Raw genomic sequence first — 14,107 nt, 5'->3', positions numbered from 1 at the left:
GCGCGTCGGCCTCTCACCGCTGGATACCGTGGTTCTAATCCCGGTCACTCCATGTGAGATTTGTGCTGGACAAAGCGGAGGTGGGACAGGTTTTTCTCCGGGTACTCCGGTTTTCCCTGTCATCTTTCATTCCAGCAACACTCTCCATTCTCATTTCATAGCATCTATCACTCATTAATATAAATCACTTTGGGAGTGTACCGGGCGAGTTGGCCGTGCGTGTAGAGGCGCGCGGCTGTGAGCTTGCATCCGGGAGATAGTAGGTTCGAATCCCACTATCGGCAGCCCTGAAAATGGTTTTCCGTGGTTTCCCATTTTCACACCAGGCAAATGCTGGGGCTGTACCTTAATTAAGGCCACGGCCGCTTCCTTCCAACTCCTAGGCCTTTCCTATCCCATCGTCGCCATAAGACCTATCTGTGTCGGTGCGACGTAAAGCCCCTAGCAAAAAAAAAAAATATTTGGGAGTGGCGACCCCATCGTAATAACAGCCTATATAAATGATTCATTCATTACATCCCTGACCCGGTCAAAGACTGGAAACCAGGTTGTAGGTTTTCATTTTCAGTTAGTAGGTTCCTTTCACTCTGCTACGTCCGTTGCCTTCAGATTATGAGTGAAGTAACCAGAGGCGGCTACAAGCCATCAGACTGGGAGGCCCGCAAATCCGGCTAATAGATAATAGTGTTCTTGCCACGAACATCGACTGAGGTTTCGCAGTGGCGTATATTGGTAAGAGAAGGCTTGTGCATGTTCTCTGCAGTGTAACATCGTACACATCTGCGTGCAGCCCTCCCAATCCAATTCGCACCAGCCACCGCAGGAGGTAACGCAAGTCCACTTACCTAGCGTACAAGATAATCAGCCAGTAACCTGAACGATGTGTGGATAATTCTGGAAATATAATACTTAATGCATACTGAGGAGTGTCGGGGATGGGGGAGGGGCTGGAAGCGCGAGTTCCATTCGACTCCCAAACAGAGCGAGTGTCTCGGGTTTGAATCTGCGCGACAGGTAATACACTGACTGACAGAGCAAATGCAACACCAAGAAGGAGTGGTTCGAAAGGGATGAAAGTTGGGGAAAAAACAGAGACGGCACGGACGAATAATTGATGTTTATTTCAAACCGATATGCAGGTTACACAATGCGCACGGCATCGACTCAGTAGGATGTAGGACCACCGCGAGCGGCGATGCACGCAGAAACACGTCGAGGTACAGAGTCAATAAGAGTGCGGATGGTGTCCTGAGGGATGGTTCTCCATTCTCTGTCAACCATTTGCCACAGTTGGTCGTCCGTACGAGGCTGGGGCAGAGTTTGCAAACGGCGTCCAATGAGATCCCACACGTGTTCGATTGGTGAGAGATCCGGAGAGTACGCTGGCCACGGAAGCATCTGTACACCTCGTAGAGCCTGTTGGGAGATGCGAGCAGTGTGTGGGCGGGCATTATCCTGCTGAAAGAGAGCATTGGGCAGCCCCTGAAGGTACGGGAGTGCCACCGGCCGCAGCACATGCTGCACGTAGCGGTGGGCATTTAACGTGCCTTGAATACGCACTAGAGGTGACGTGGAATCATACGCAATAGCGCCCCAAACCATGATGCCGCGTTGTCTAGCGGTAGGGCGCTCCACAGTTACTGCCGGATTTGACCTTTCTCCACGCCGACGCCACACTCGTCTGCGGTGACTATCACTGACAGAACAGAAGCGTGACTCATCGGAGAACACGACGTTCCGCCATTCCCTCATCCAAGTCGCTCTAGCCCGGCACCATGCCAGGCGTGCACGTCTATGCTGTGGAGTCAATGGTAGTCTTCTGAGCGGACGCCGGGAGTGCAGGCCTCCTTCAACGAATCGATAGGAAATTGTTCTGGTCGATATTGGAACAGCCAGGGTGTCTTGTACATGCTGAAGAATGGCGGTTGACGTGGCGTGCGGGGCTGCCACCGCTTGGCGGCGGATGCGCCGATCCTCGCGTGCTGACGTCACTCGGGCTGCGCCTGGACCCCTCGCACGTGCCACATGTCCCTGCGCCAACCATCTTCGCCACAGGCGCTGCACCGTGGACACATCCCTATGGGTATCGGCTGCGATTTGACGAAGCGACCAACCTGCCCTTCTCAGCCCGATCACCATACCCCTCGTAAAGTCGTCTGTCTGCTGGAAATGCCTCCGTTGACGGCGGACTGGCATTCTTAGCTATACACGTGTCCTGTGGCACACGACAACACGTTCTACAATGACTGTCGGCTGAGAAATCACGGTACGAAGTGGGCCATTCGCCAACGCCGTGTCCCATTTATCGTTCGCTACGTGCGCAGCACAGCGGCGCATTTCACATCATGAGCATACCTCAGTGACGTCAGTCTACCCTGCAATTGGCATAAAGTTCTGACCACTCCTTCTTGGTGTTGCATTTGCTCTGTCAGTCAGTGTATATTCGTCTTAAACTCCCGGCTAAATCCTAAACTGGACTTCCTGGCTCCACCGTCACGCTATAAATGTGTGAAGGTAACGTTAACGACAACCTCCATAGTATAAAATGAATAAATAATAATAATAATAATCATAATAATGCCTTTACGTCCCATTAACTACTTTTCGGTTTTCGGAGGATCCGAGGTGCCGGAATGTTGTCCCCCAGGAGTTCTTTCACGTGCCGACACTAGTTTAGCACTTGCAAATACCTCTGAACTGAGTCAGGATCGAACCTGCCAAGTTGGGGCCAGAAGGCCAGGGCCTCAACCGTCTGAGCCACTCAGCCCAGCAAAATACAATTATGAGGAGTGTCAGGGACAAGTGTCATGTTTGCTGATTTCTTACCAAGGCGGCTTCAGTTAAAATCTTATTCAGTAATTTGTAGTTTTGAAATGAAAATTAATGTTCCTGTGGTTTGGATTCCACGTAATACTGAAAGTCCTAGGACAGTAGAATAGAAACTTCAAACCCTAAAACAATGTCTCTATTGTTATTGTGCTTACCAATATAATATATACGTAATATTTCAGGCGATGTCCAACTCATTGACTGAGTGGTCATCATTGAGGCCTTCGGTTCAGAAGGTCCGGAGTTCGATTTCCGGAGGGGTCGGTGATTTAAATCGCGTCTGAATAATTCTTCTGACCTGGGGACTGGGTGTTTGTGTTTGTCACAAGACTTCCTTCTTTAGACAACACACTACACTGCCAACCACCACAGAAACACGCAATAGAGATTTCATCCTTCCGGATAGGATTGGCGTCAGGAAGGGCATACGTCCGTAAAACGTGGCCAAATCCACATATAGAACACAGTTCGCATCCGCGACCCAATAGATTTGGGAAAAGCGGTAGAAGAAGAAGCTGAGACGATAGAAGCTCTGACTTTGTGAGCGCAAGTTGGCGGATTCAATTCCCGTTCAGTCCGATGGTGTTTGAGGGTACTCGCATACACCAGCCTTGTATGAGTAAATTTACCACCACGCAAAATTATCAGCGGAACAAAATTCCGGCACCTCGACGTCCCCGGTCGAACCCACTATGTCCCGAACACAAGCTCACAGCTGCGCGACCCTAACCGCACGGCCACTTGCTCGGTTACTGTACAATGTTAGTGGGACGTGAAACTACTACTACTACTACTACTACTACTACTACTACTACTACTACTACTACTACTACTACTACTACTACAACGGCAGTTTCCTGTATGTTGGATACCCTCCCGGCTTTTGAATGGAATTAAAGTGGGGAAAACTTGCATTGGAACTGCCTCGGGTATGCTCAAGAATGGGACCTAATCCTAGTTCTCCTCTTAGCTTTTCCTCTGTGGCATAGTGAACCTTGTTCGATTCCAGTCTAGTCATTAATTCTTCTCACAGCTGGAAGGATATAGACTATGCTTATCTCTGGACCACGGTTATGGCAAAATGGCTGATAACTGATAGTCGACCGTAATGCAAATATCAGCGAATGCGAGTTATGCTAGAACTGTCTTGAAATTGAGACCATTAATAAATGTAGACAGGAAGTTGCGTACATTAACTCAGCAGACTCTAGTGTTTGATACTTGAGTCCTAAGGAATGTCGACTGTTACCGGAGTCCAGCAAGTCCAGTGCAAGCGACATGTTTACCACATTAGGGGTATGATTATGGATCTGAGATGCATTAAACAGAGTGACACTGCAGATTTCCAGGCTTAACCCGTCCTGAAGTTAAATCTACCGACCTTCTTGCATTCCAAATCGACGTGATCATGCCTAAAATTATACTACGGGATAACATGGATTGTAGAACAATTCTTAAATTTTTATCTGTTCGGGAACTCTAAACAGAATTCAACCACCTCAGTTCCATATCAAGATATGAAATGCAAAGTTATTACAGTTCATGTTAACAATGTTGTATAGCTAACGTCCCTTCGTAAAAGATCTTTCTCAACCTCAGGGTTTGTTCGCGAGGGTCCTTGGAGGAATGTCAAAGAGAAACCTGCTAGTCATAAACTACCGCATACAACGCGGAAGGCTCTGAATAGAATCAGAACTGATGTCTCGATGAAAATCCAATCTGAAAATGTAGGAGTATATAACCACACATGAGCTTTGTGTATGTGAAAACCTGGAATCCCCCAGAAAACCTTTTGATTTGCAGACAGCTAGATGAAGCTTGTTTGCAGTAGCTGAAAAGTCTGTCCGGACTATTGAATTATGGGCTTTGTAACACATTTAATTGTACATTTGTTACAGTGTCTTCCTTTGTCATTCTTTTTATATACATTTTTACCGTGATTGTCATAACTACATTCATGTCCGTAGAAAGCAGAACACCTTGAAAGACTGGAGATAGGAAGTTCGTATTCACAGGACATTTTCATTAGTATGTTCTGCAGAAGCGATTAGCATTTCGTTCACGTAGGTTCACCATGTGTCCTATTGCTAGGGTCCTTGATGGGTACTGATAACTTGTTCCATGCGTGATGGCATCGATGCGTATGAGGCGCAAATGGCGTCCTGGGGTATAGCATTCCATGGTGCAATCACCTGGTTCCACAGTTAATCTTTGGTGGTTGGCATTGGGACACAGCAGCGCACCCATCGTTTCCTGTGACAACAAGAAGGCACGTGTTCGTGCAGCAATATGAGGTCGCACATTGTCCTGCTGAAATATGGCGTCTAGGGTGTCGTACAGGAAAGGTATGGCTACGGGTCGCAGGATGTCATTCACATAGGTCAAACTGATCACAGTGCCCTGGACACGCAACCAACTGTGATTTGTGGTTTTACCCAATAGCACCCCACACCACAAGGCCTTGAGTTTGCGCTGTCTTGTGCGAATGCATTCAGTGTGATGCCTCTCCCCCTGTCTGCGGTGAACCAAAATGCGGCCATCATTTTCAAACAAACAGAACCTGGATTCGTCCGAAAATACTATCTTCTGCCATTCCTGTCTCCAGTGACATCATTCCACACACCATTGCAGTCTAGCATATTTATACACATTACTCAAAGGTAGGTGGAAAAGTGGATGACGCGCCGGTAACCCAGACCGTAATAAACGGCGGCGAACTCTCACTTCTGACAGTGTACGATATGTTCCACTGTTCCACTGTTGCGCCAGAGCCAAGGAGGACGCAGATCTGTCATGCAATGCCATTTAGCTGAGGTGTCGATCTTCTCGGGGGGTGGTTTGGGTTGTGTGACCAGACCCATCTCATCGTGTTCTACGGCCTTCTCTGAACCATTCTGTACACACGAGCAGCAATTTCCCTGATGGATGCATCACGTTCTCTCATGCCAATAACGTGCCCCCTTTCAAACTAGCTCATTTGACGGTACGGTTCTCGCATACGTCTGCGAGGCATCCTGCACGTCTGCTCACGTCCCACTGATCCATTACCTCGGTTTATAGCGACAATGAGAGCCGAGGGCACATTTTACCTGTCGGTGGTGGTGCGCCGAGATATCGATGTGGACTTTGAACCTGAAGGCCGACATATTTCAAATGCTAACCATTTCATCAGAATGTATTAGTGCACATGTCCTGTGAATATGAACTTCCTATGTCTAGTTTTTCAAGGTGTTCTGGTTTTTAAGAACATCAGTGTAGTTATTTATTAATGTACTGTATATACATAATTTTGTGGTTTCATGTCCTGGACATGTGAAGTGAAATGAAATAAAATAAAATAAGCGTCCCTCGAGATACTAAGTAATTTTACTGGTCTTAAGTCCCATTTGCAGTTTTCGGAGACGTCGGAGTGCTGGAAACTTTGTGTCTCGTAGAAGTTCTTTGCGTACGCGTAAACCTGCCTGCAAGAGGCTGGCGTATTTGAGCACTTTCACATACCATCCGAATAAGCTGGGTCCGAATATCACACCTTGGGCTCAGAAATGCATTTCTCTGCCGTCTGAACCACTCCGTCCGGTCCTCAAAACTACTTTCGGTCATGTTTACACAAGTTCATCACTCTCACATATCAACAAACTGAGTCGGTGTTTAATTTTTGAACTTTAGCATTGAAGGCGAGCTTTCCAACCAAGTACGCTACTCAGCTGGTCTAATGCTATATATTATCCGCTCAAGACCTCATTATTGACGTTTATGGCAAATTAGGGGAGAAAATAGATACCAGATAATTTTAATAGGCTCGGGAGCATTTAATATATTTGCCCAGGCAACGCCTGCTACTGTGCCGTCGCATCACCCCACGAAAAGAATTGTAACGATTAAATGCGCTTGTAGAAAAAGTGGTAAAAATAAAATGCGCTTAAGAAACAGCTAAATTACAAAATCGAACACACACAGAATTCATAGCAAATTTCTGTATCTGTTAGTCATGCAGTGATGTATCGCTGCACACCACACAACCAAAAACTTCCGTAACCACTGCTGTATAATACGAGAATATTAGAACGCACGCACACATATAAACTGACGGTTTCTCCTTAACAGTGATAAGCTACCGGCGATTCAAAGCGTAACGGATTATACGGTACATGTACCCAGAGCAACTCGAAGGCAGGCAACAAAGCTATGACTGTTCCGCCATAATGCTTCCTCCCTGCGAATGTATTTATGATACAGAGAATGCTAAGTAATTATTTTAATAACTCACGGGCAAAATATTGTCTCATCATTTTTCTTTCTTTCATAATACAATATAAAGTTCATTATAAGATTCCTTAATCACAAGGAATTATGTATGTCTAAGGAGGGGGGGGGGTGTTCACTCCTTGTAGGTCCATAAGAGCAGTACTGATATCTTAACATGGAACGATTCATAGCTCTAAATAAATAAATAAATAAATAAATAAATAAATAAATAAATAAATAAATAAATAAATAAATAATTAAATAAATAAATAAATACATGAAGTAAATAAATAAGGAGTCCGCCTCTGTGGTGTAGTGGTTAGTGTGATTAGCTGCCGCTCGGGTTCGATTCACGGCTCTGCCACGAAATTTGAAAAGTGGTACGAGGGCTGAAACGGGATCCGCTCAACCTCTGGAGGTCAATCAAATGAGTAGATAGGGGTTCGATTCCCTCCTCACTCATCCTCGAAGTGGTTTCCCGTGGTTTCCCACGTTTCCTCGGGGCAATGCTGCGATGGTACCTAACTTAAGGCCACGGCCGCTTCCTTCCCTCTTTCTTGTCTATCCTTTCCAATCCTCCCATCCCCACGTACAAGGCCACTGTTCAGCATAGCAGGTGAGGTCACCTGGGTGAGATACTGGTCCTCCTCCCCAGTTGTATCCCCCGACCCGAAGTCTCACGATCGAGGTCACTGCCGTTGAGGTGGTAGTGGTGGGATTCCTCCATGAGTCCTTAAAATATCTCTGGGCGGTAAACGAATTAAGGAAGAAAAATATGGTTTTAGCCGTTCTCCAAGAATTACATATTTTGTGGTGATAATACAAAGTGATTTTGTTTGGTTGGTTGTTATGGGTCCCTTTTTCTTAGAAATATTATGTATTTAAATGAATTTTGAACATAAGGCGTTTTCACGAGTTGTAAGTTGTCAAAATGGAATGTTAGGAATATGGCCAATTCGTTGTTGGTCTTAGAAGCAACCTTTGGACAATTCCCAATTCCCTTTGCGTCATATTTCCGAGTTTTATAACTATAAAAGACGAGGATTGCATTTTATAAAGAGGTCACCGTCAGAGTTCACTAATGATGACTAGATGTGTGGCCGTTTCAACGATATTAACAATAATTTACTTTCCTGCTCTCGTTAGTGTTGCAGAAACCTATAATTGTAGGACAGTGAAGTGAAGTTACCGTGTTATTAACTCGATATAGGCTTTTTAAATGCATGTAAAGAACTGGTTTTGCATAGTAAGAACTTCATGTTTTTATCGTTCGGGCCGATTGCCCAGCTGTTAGACCCATTTAAGCAACAATCATCTTCGTATTTCTGCTAAAATCTAATATTCCATTTAAAGGTTCATTGAAGTACGTGAAGAAAGGTTGTTGTTTTTAAGAAATTTCGCCATCACTTCTATCGGCGTATTGATTCACTTCCCATCAGATGCTCGATTCGGCTGAGTGTTTTCTTCCTATTCGACTTTTAGTGATAAATCTCATTCTAGTTCACTATGCCGAGTAAGGGTGAATTTGAAACTTATAATTTCTATGTTAGAGAATTCTTCATCACGTGAATCGATTTTTTCTAAAACAGCACATGTCAGGAAAGCAGATTTTTGAGATGTACAGAAATAACTATTTAATAACGGTATATAAAGGAGTATGAAACAAAGCCCCTAACTAAGGGTTAGAGATGATTAACTTCAGCGCTCTTTTATAAAAACAAAATAATAGTTTTGAATATTTTGACATAGGTTTTCTTTTTCTACAGTGACCTGTATGATTTCCAAATAATGAGAAATTACTTTCAGTTTTTCACACAGTAATGGACATTATCTGACCCAAAATGATTTTTTTCTCTTCTCTTCTCTTCTCTTCTCTTCTCTTCTCTTCTCTTCTCTTCTCTTCTCTTCTCTTTTCTAGTAGTAGGCCAGTTGAGAATCTCACTGTACAAATCACTATGTTCTGCTGGAATGCACTGCGTTGTCTTCCGTATACCTTGCAAATTTATTTTGATCAATCGGCACTCATCCTTCTGGATATGCAAACTGTGTAGGATGACTTACTGTACACAGTTCAAAAAAATTAGGGGAACATGTTTTTGAACGTCTAGCATGTGAATGTTAATTTGGTAGATGGGGTTCCAGTGGTCGTACACCATACCATGAGACCTTAGCTACTCAGGGTATGTCAACTCGAAGTTATACTCCATCTGTAAGCGTAGTCATGCATTAAACTGTCAGCTGTCCGACTCGTTGGCTGAACGGTCAGCGTACTGGCCTTCGGTTCAGAGAGTCCCGGGTTCGATTCCCGGCCGGGTCGGGGATTTTAACCTTAATTGGTTAATTCCAATGGCACGGGGGCTGGGTGTATGTGTTGTCTTCATAATCATTTCATCCTCATCACGACGCGCAGGTCGCCTACGGGAGTCAAATAGAAAGACCTGCACCTGGCGAGCCGAACCCGTCCTGGGATATCCCGGCACTAAAAGCCATACGACATTTCATTTCAACTGTCAGCTGACCCCTCAGAACCAAGTGAATAGCTGTGCGTCCGTGTGTCGTTATGAGGTACACAGACTATTGCGGACATTTGAGCACGTTGTACGTACACCAGCACATCCCATGAGACTTCTCAACGATGTTCAAGTGGCAAGGGCCGTCATTATGATCCAGGAAGGATGGACTTTTCGTTGTGTTGCTATGGATCTCAATGTCTCTCCGTCAGTTATTCGGCGCTAGTGGAATCGCTACAAGGAGACAGGCCAGTTCACAAGGAGGACTGGACAAGATGGTGGACGCATGACAACCCTACAGGATGCCCGATATCTGACCATCTGAGTGTTGCGGCGTTGTTCAGCAACTGGCAGAGAACTGCAACAAGACCTCAGGAGGTTCACTGGAGTCACGGTGTCTAACCAGACAGTAAGGAACTGGTTTTGAAAAGTGTCCTTGCGACCCCGACGACCTGTTCGAGTGCCCCGTTTAACGCAGCAGCATCGCGCAGCTCGCTTTCTGTCTGTCCGTACCCACGTCAACTGGCATCTTCGCCAGTGGAGACCTGTTTTGCTCACAGACGAGTACAGATTTCCTCTGACACAGCGTGATGGACGTCAACGTGTATGGAGACACCGTGGTGAGCACTGCATGCCAAATTTTGTCCAGGAGGGCGACCGATTCGGCAAGATTCTGTGATGGTGTGGGTGGAGGCACCAGTATTGATGGCCGTACGGATCTTGTCGTCGTCCGTGGTAATCTTACCGCTGCGGGGAACATCGAGCAGACACCGCTACAGCATGTGTTCGCCCTGAATTCGTACTCATGCACGACAATGCCTGGGCTCATATGGCGCGCATCAACATCACTCTACAAGACCTCGAAAAGGCTCTCATTGAAGAATGGAACCTGATACCGCAACGTGACCTCCGTCGGCTTATACAGAGCATGCCACGTAGGTGCCAAGCTGTGATAAATGCTCGTCGAGGACATACACCATACTGGAGCTCTCCAACTGTAATAAAAATCCACCCTAGAAGACTGTTATCACATTGTTTTCGCTCCTCTTTAGACATTTCCATTAGTGTTCTGAAAATGAACGCGTATCCTTCGATGTTCTCTTGTATACTTCAACGGTAAGGAATACAGGCTTAGTTGGTAATATACATGGGTGTGAGGTATTGTTTTGTGGAGGATGGCATACGTTCAAAAACATGTTCCCCTAATTTTTTGAACTGTGTATTTGAACTGCTGGTTCCAAGTTTGAAAGTATGTACCACCATTGCATCTATGGAGTATCAACCCGCATTCAGTGGGTATGGGCAGATATCTCACAAATACATTGACATGTGTACCATCGTCTAGAACTGACAGCTCCACACCTAATAAGTGGACTCCTGACCATAACTTCATTTTGAAAAACATGTGACGTGATGTTTCAGGGGGAAGAAAGGAAAGAAAAAGGGATTCAATTGTAAACATTCACCAATAGCAAATTTCCTTAGCTTCCATTATGAATTTGCATCATATGATGTGAAGGTTAAAGTGTCCGACTCGTTGGCTGAATGGTCAGTGTACTGACCTTCGGTTCAGATGGTCCCGGGTTTGATTCTTGGCCGGGTCGGAGATTGCAATCGCTTGGGGTTAATTCTTCTGACTCGGGGACTGGGTGTTTGTGTCCGTCCCAACACTCTCCTCTTCATATTCACACTACACTACCAACCACCACAAAAACACGCAATATTGATTTTATCCCTCCGTATAGGGTTGGCATCAGGAAGGGCATCCGGCTGTAAAACAGGGTCAAATCCTCATGTGCGACGCAGTTCTCACCCGCGACCCCACAGGTGTTGGAGAAACGGTAGCAAAAAAAAAAAAAAAAAAAAAAAAAAGAATAAGCATGGGAAGATGGGAAGGTTAAAGTAATATCACTGAAGTTCAGCATAGATAAAATAGAATATTGTAGGAAGCAGTGGCTCTACCGAGTAGTAGTCTACCCGGTTTCGTCACATAGCTGTCAGCCTGCATTCGAGACAGTGGGTTCTAATCCCATTATCGGTAGCCCTGAAGATGGTTTTCCATTCTTCCCCATTTACACACCAGGCAAATTATGGTGGTAGCTTCCTTCCCATTCCTAGCACTTTCTCCATCCCATCGTCACCATGTCGGTGCGATGTAAAGTAAATAATAATAATAATAATAATGATAATAATAATGAAAACGTACTGAAGAGTAAAGTTACTTCTTACACAATTTCTATAATTTCCTTTAGATATATATTTTCAGCCCCTGGATTGTTGTGAATCACATTTAATACACAACTACAGTATAGTAAAATTGTTAGAACTGTTCTTCCCCATTTGAAGTGAGTGACCTTATTGATGTGGTGGCTCATTTTACTGCTTTACTCTGAGCTTTTTTTCATTCCTTCCATTCTCAAGGTGGCGATATTTAATCCGACCGAGCTCGATAGCTGTAGTCGCTTAATTGCGGCCAGTATCCGGTTTTCGGGAGGTAGTGGATTCGAACCCCACTGTCGGGAGTCCTAAAGATGGATTTCCGTGGTTTCCGATTTTCACATTAGACGTACCGGTACCTTAATTAAAGCTACGACCGCTTCCTTCCCACTCCTAGACCTTTCTTGTCCTATCATCGCCACAAGACCTGTCTGTGTCGATGCGACGTAAAGTAACTTATAAAAAAAAAGATGTTAATCCCAATACAGATGTATGGGATTAAGGTACTTAACTGCAAAGATATCCGTGGCCACGTTAATTAGTCCACATTCAGGGCCAAATTTAGGTAATACGGCATCCCTTAAAATCGTTATGAGGCTTTATCATTATTATTATTATTATTATCCGGCTCCTTGGCTAAATGGTCAGTGTACTTGTCGTAGATTCAGATCCCGGGTTCGATTCCCCACTGAACAATGGATTTTGACTTTGTTTATTTAGTTCTCCTACTTCAACGACTGAGTATTTATGATAGTCTAACTGCGCATCTTCATCTAAATACAACCCACCACATTGCCAACTACTATAAAAACTCGCGAAAGTTAACGTATCTCTCCACATAGGTTTCGCGTTAAGGGCATCCAGCCATAAAACTAGGCTTAAGTATGAATCACTATCAATCACTACTGATCTGCATTTACGGCAGTCGCCCAGGTGGCAGATTCCCTGTGTGCTGTTTTCCTAGTCTTTTCTTAAATGATTGCAAAGAAATTGGAAATTTGTTGATCTCCCTTGGTAAGTTATTCCAATCCCTTGCTCCCCTTCCTATAAACGAATATTTGCCCCAATTTGTCCTCTTGAATTCCAAGTTTATCTTCATATTGTGATCTTTCCTACTTTTAAAGACACCACTCAAATTTATTCGTCTACTGATGTCCACCTCCGCCATCTCTCCACTGACAGCTCGGAACATACCAATTAGTCGAGCAGCTCTTCTCCTTTGTCCCAAGCCTTCCCAGCCCAAACTTTGCAACATTTTTGTAACGCTACTCTTTTGTCAGATATCACCCAGAACAAATCGAGCTGATTTTCTTTGGATTTTTTCCAGTTCTTGAATCAAGTAATCCTGGTGAGGGTCCCATACACTGGAATCATACTCTAGTTGGGGTCTTACCAGAGACTTATATGCCCTCTCCTTTACATCCTTACTACAACCCCTAAATACCCTCATAACCATCTAGAGAGATCTGTACCCTTTATTTACAATCCCATTTATGTGATCACCCCAATGAAGATCTTTCCTTATCTTAATACCTAGGTATTTACGATGATCCCTAAGAAATCTTTCACCCCATCAACGCAGTAATTAAAACTGAGAGGACTTTTCCTATTTGTGAAACTCACAACCTGACTTTTAACTCCGTTTATCATCATACCATTGCCTACTGACCATCTCACAACATTATCGAGGTCATTTTGCAGTTCAGCTGTGAGCGCGCATCCGGGAGATAGTGGGTTCGAACCCCACTGTCGGCAGCCCTGAAAATGGATTTCAGTGGTCTCCGATTTTCACTTCAGGCAGATGCTGGGGCTGTACCATAATTAAGGCCACGGCCGCTTCCTTCCCATTCCTAGACTTTTCCTGTCCTAACGTCGCCATGAAACCTATCTGTGTCGGTGCGGCGTAAAAAAAGTAAATAGCATTTTGCAGTTGCTCACAATCTTGTAACTTATTTATTACTCTGTACAGAATAATATCATCTGCAAAAATCCATATCTCTGATTCCACTTCTTTAACATATCATTGATATTTATAAGAAAACATAAAGGTCCATTAATACTGTCTTGAGGAATTCCCCTCTTAATTACTACAGGGACAGATGAAGCTTCGCCTACTCTAATTCTCTGACTTCTATTTTCTACAAACACAGCCACCCATTCAGTCACTCTTTTGTCGAGTCCAATTGTGCTCATTTTTGTCAGTAGTCTCCCATGATCTACTTTATCAAATGCCTTAGAAAGGTCAATTGCGATACAGTCCATTTGACCTCCTGAATCCAGGATATCTGCTATATCTTGCTGCTGGA

At 44.6% G+C, this 14,107-nt stretch overlaps 1 protein-coding gene across 4 annotated transcripts in view; it reads left to right on the top strand.

Annotated features, from left to right (window-relative positions):
• The window catches only part of LOC136862937 (uncharacterized), a 636,984-nt gene that overhangs the window by 427,556 nt on the left and 195,321 nt on the right, over positions 1-14,107 (top strand). The gene's annotated exons all lie outside the window — the stretch shown is intronic.

Source organism: Anabrus simplex, chromosome 2, assembly GCF_040414725.1.
Source record: "Anabrus simplex isolate iqAnaSimp1 chromosome 2, ASM4041472v1, whole genome shotgun sequence".
Taxonomy (NCBI): domain Eukaryota; kingdom Metazoa; phylum Arthropoda; class Insecta; order Orthoptera; family Tettigoniidae; genus Anabrus; species Anabrus simplex.
Note: the sequence above shows the minus strand (reverse complement) of the source record. Positions and strands in the feature narration are given on the sequence as shown.